Source organism: Schistocerca gregaria, chromosome 1, assembly GCF_023897955.1.
Source record: "Schistocerca gregaria isolate iqSchGreg1 chromosome 1, iqSchGreg1.2, whole genome shotgun sequence".
NCBI classification, from domain to species: Eukaryota; Metazoa; Arthropoda; class Insecta; order Orthoptera; family Acrididae; genus Schistocerca; species Schistocerca gregaria.
Genome location: NC_064920.1, coordinates 271,327,770 through 271,332,365, shown reverse-complemented (window position 1 = coordinate 271,332,365; position 4,596 = coordinate 271,327,770). Strand labels below are relative to the sequence as shown.

The 4,596-nt window shown below is 42.7% G+C and overlaps 1 pseudogene; it reads left to right on the top strand.

The window, feature by feature from the left end:
* Window positions 1-3,732: 3,732 nt before the first annotated feature.
* Window positions 3,733-3,850, top strand: LOC126290040 (5S ribosomal RNA; annotated as a pseudogene).
* Window positions 3,851-4,596: the final 746 nt, after the last annotated feature.

Sequence of the window (4,596 nt, the reverse complement as noted above, 5' to 3'; positions counted from 1 at the left end):
CTGGAAGGCCGTCTGCACTAAACGAACAGAAGTTGTTGGGTATTTCTGACTCTGTTCAACAGGGCCCAGAAAAATCATTTCTCAAGTTGGCGCCAGGAAAAGATATCAGGCTTCTGCGCATAAAACGGTTAGCCAAACACTGAAATTGTTTCCGTGTACAGTAACAGCTGTGCAGAATTGAAAAATACTCATCATGAAAAGTGAATTTGTTATTGCAAATGGCTTACGTCTTTCACTGATGTCATCTTCTATACTGACGAGTCCTGGTTCCACCTCTCTGATCGTATTAACACACAGAATATGTGATTAAGGTCAACGGACAATATCCGTGCTATGCTTGAAACGCCATTGCATAATGGAGCGTTGGTAGCAATATCCATACAGCGCGTTATTGGATATTTATTTTCTTAAGAAAGCGTGCACAGTGATCATAGACCAGCTAAACGAAGATGAAATCGACTATTCATGGTTTCAACTGGATCACGCAACTGGCACCAGCTAACAACTGTATGCGCTTCTGGAAAGGTTTTTTGGGGAACGCTTCATTCCAAAAACCTATGGCGCCCTAGCTCTCCGGACCTTACTCCACCAGATTTTTTTCTTTGGGGAGCAGCAAATTTTGTAGTGTACTGCAATCGCCCAAACACGTTTCGTGACTCAAAAACTGAAAAAATTGCGTACGTGAGGAGCATAGCACAATAATGTCTCCAGAAAGTGTTTTCCAGTAAGATTAGACTGGTTCAGACTTGTTTAGCCGACTGTGGATGTGACTTCCAACATACATTGTGATTATGCAGAAATTTTCCGAACACCCTGTATTTTGCACTATTTGAGGTACCGTGGACGTTTTCCAGTACACACAGTTTCGTTCGACGTATGAAATGCGTCGGTACATTCTCCAACGGGGAACTCAGCAAGAACAGCTACTATGGATGGTAAAGGGAGATCGTAACGTTGATTATTTTGGAATCAATTTTCCACGTTATCGGTTAATATGTTGGTGAAAATATTAATCGTTTACTTGATTACGTATGTAATATGCAGTGCAAAGTTCACATGAAAATTTTTATGCTACCTTCATTGCCAGTACCCACATTCGGATTTGTTTAAGTTTCGTGCTAGCGTGTCTTTTAAAATAACTGTTAATGTACGGCAATTTATTCTTCAGTGTTGAGAGTTGCTATAGTATGTGACAATCACGGTAATTGCACTGTCTGCGTAGGGATATTGTCCTCTGTCTACTGCTGCCTCGTTTCGCTGACACTCGTGAAGGACGCGAGTTCGATAGTCACTTATCGTAGCCTTCACGTTTGTACATTTTGTTGTTTTGTAAGGGTGATGAATGTCCGATCCCGCTGTAGCAGCGGCTTCGTATCAGTCTGCCGGCCTCACACGACAGGATCGATATCACGATTAGCCTAGTTTGGGGGAGGGTGTCCATTATTTGTCCAGCGCACGATAAGGAACTCCCCTTGTCTGTGACGCTCTCATAAATCAGAAAGAGTTTTGTTCTCGAACACAGAGTACTGCACTCAAAAATACTTTATTTAAGATGGTAACTAAAATCTTTCTTCTGTCAGATCGTTTATACGTATTGAAAACTAAATTCAATTAAGTGCATAACTTGATGTTAATCGATAGACTGTGACTATGTAATTATACTACGCATGAAAGGTGTGAGGCTAATCCACCTACAAACGAGCTTATGTGTATGTGGTGTGTTGTGTAACTGAAAACTATTGTGAAGAATATACTGTTTATACTAGCAGATTGCTTTACTTACATGTTTATAAAATATCAAATGTCTTTTCTATGTTTGTATATAATCTTCATGCACAGGAATAAAAATTCGTAACTAATCTCGTAACCTGGCTGACGCGCGAGAGTAGGAATACATTCATCTGTCAGATAATATAAAACCCTACACATATTCCGCTGTGGACGAGTGTACGATGGTTCGGGTTCTGGTTCTATCGTTGAGACGAAAAATTTACAAACACACCTGGCAAAATTTGTGTTATTGGAAACTTTTGGGATTCCGGCGCCCAGTGTTCCAACGGAAATAATAAGGCACGTACGTGCTACAAAATTCCTGAAAACTGTAGACTGTAAGTACAAAAGTAACACATGTCTGTACACGGCTTGGGGCTAAGTGGGTAGACAATAGAGTTATTGTTATAGGCTCGAATCCTCAGTGGATCTTTCAATATGTAAGCATTTTGTGTTTTGTGCTCGTGCCGGCACATAACCTACTCAACGCGAATAGCACCAACGGGGTCTCCAAATTTAACGTCCCCATTCGGGTGACGGATGTTCTTCAACAGTGTCACATGCCCTCATTTCACGAGACACAGCGGAGAGATTTGATATTTAAACCAGGACATCAGCGCAAGATCTGGTGAGCGGGTACTTCACGCTGCCACCTCTCTTCCGCTTGGCAGACAAATACTAGCAATTCGACCCGCATTAATCTCGGTCTGACAATTTTTTGTAAACGTGAAAACTGCCAATAAGCGTTGTGGTTTATGTTCCAAGTAAAACTGCAGGTTCCCATACAAATAACTGGGCACAGAGTTCGCTTCGAATGAAGTCAAAGGCAACCATGTTCAAGAAGACAATGCTTACCAGTACACTACGGTGCTTAAACTTCAAACTGGGGATATCTTTATTTTTACACAATGTCACACAGCGTCAAAATTTCGGAGACTGTTCAGGGATATTTTCTGAATATTCGGTGGCTCGTTACAGAGTAATTACATTTCGTTTGGCTTCTTACTGCTTGTATCGATACCGTATTGAAAATATTTGCACAACTCTGCAAGTATCGAATGTATGTCTTGCTTGGAGCCGGCCGGAGTGGCCGATCGGTTCTAGGCGCTACAGTCTGGAACCGCGGGACTGCTAAGGTCGCAGTTTCGAATCCTGCCTCGGGCATGGATGTGTGTGATGTCCTTAGGTTAGTTAGGTTTAAGTAATTCTAAGTTCTAGGGGACTGATGACCTCAGAAGTTAAGTCCCATAGTGCTCAGAGCCATCTGAACCATCTTGCTTGGAAACAAACTTGTTCAATTCAGTGGCGGCACCTGCTGTCGACAACAGCAATTTTTTTTACTATTGTCCCGGTTCTCAACCTTACGTTCAGTATCGCTCGGTCAAGTCCCTGGCTAGTTTGTCCGGCAGTGTTACTTGTACGTCAACAGATTTCCTAACAAAGAATCAGCAGTTATGCATCTCGACTACGGATTCACTGAATGCAGTAGTAAAACGACACAACGACGATATGGTCAGCTGTTTCCGGTAACGACAGCGACCACATCACGGTAGTTTTGCCGCTGTACATAGGCGCCCACGAATAACCGGATCCTTTTGTGTTAATACTTTTTGGTGACTGCTTATTACAGGATTTTTTACTGTCGTGAAAGTATTTCCACAGAAGCAAAGACAATTCTTGGAAGAAGCCAGTATAAATCATAATTACCATATTGCTCTATAAAGTGCCCGTTCTGCCAAATTGTTCAGAGAATTTCCCTGAACAACCTTCAAAATTTTGTCAGTGGAGTTCTGGTTCACCATGTTCCTTCATTGACACGTCATAGTAAATACGTAACCTCGTACCCCGCTACTATTATACTATTATTTCCGATGCCAAAGTTAGTGTAAATAAATATTAAATAACTACATTGAACCATCAGTTGTCAATAAGAATTAGTTCTGTAGAAGTAATGTCTCAAACGCCAACGGCCTTGCCGCAGTGGTAACATCGGTTCCCGTCAGATCACCGAAGTTAAGCGCTGTCGGTCTGGGCTAGCACTTGAATGGGTGACCGTCCGGTGTGTCCAGCGCTGTTGGGGGTGCACTCAGCCGTTGTGAGGCAAACTGAGGAGCTACTTGATTGAGAAGTAGAGGCTCCGGTCACGAAAACTGACAACGGCCGGGAGAGCGCTGTGCTGACCACATGCCACTCCATATCTGCATCCAGTGATGCCTGTGGGTTGAGGGTGACACGGCCTGTTGGGACGGAGTTTAGTTTAGTTTTGGTTTTTAATTTCTCAAACGTTGGATCTGTTGTCGACGACACTATAGTTTCGAAATGATCAAAAATGTTCAAATGTGTGTGAAATCTTATGGGATGCTGAGCTTACACACTACTTAACCTAAACTATCCCAAGGGCAAACACACACACACACACACACACACACACACACACACATGCCCGAGGGAGGACTCGAACCTCCGACGGGACCAGCCGTCGAAATGATCATTCATACCTAATCTGACGACGTAAAACAAGCAATCCTAATAACATCAAGAGCATACCGCTAAAGGTATGTCGATTTGGGAAAAGGGCTACACCAGCGTGTGACTGTGGCGATCCGGAGGGAACACCCGAACATATAGTGTACGAATGTCCCCTCTTCAAGGATGTCGCAAACACACTACGAGACAGACTACCCAACTATGACACATATCAACTATTTAGACGAGAGGAAACTTTTCAGACCTTAAACACTTTGGCTAACGAGGTATCGTGAAAAGTTTTAACTGAATACTTAAGAGAGATACACTAAATAACAAAGACAATAACCACCGAATGCG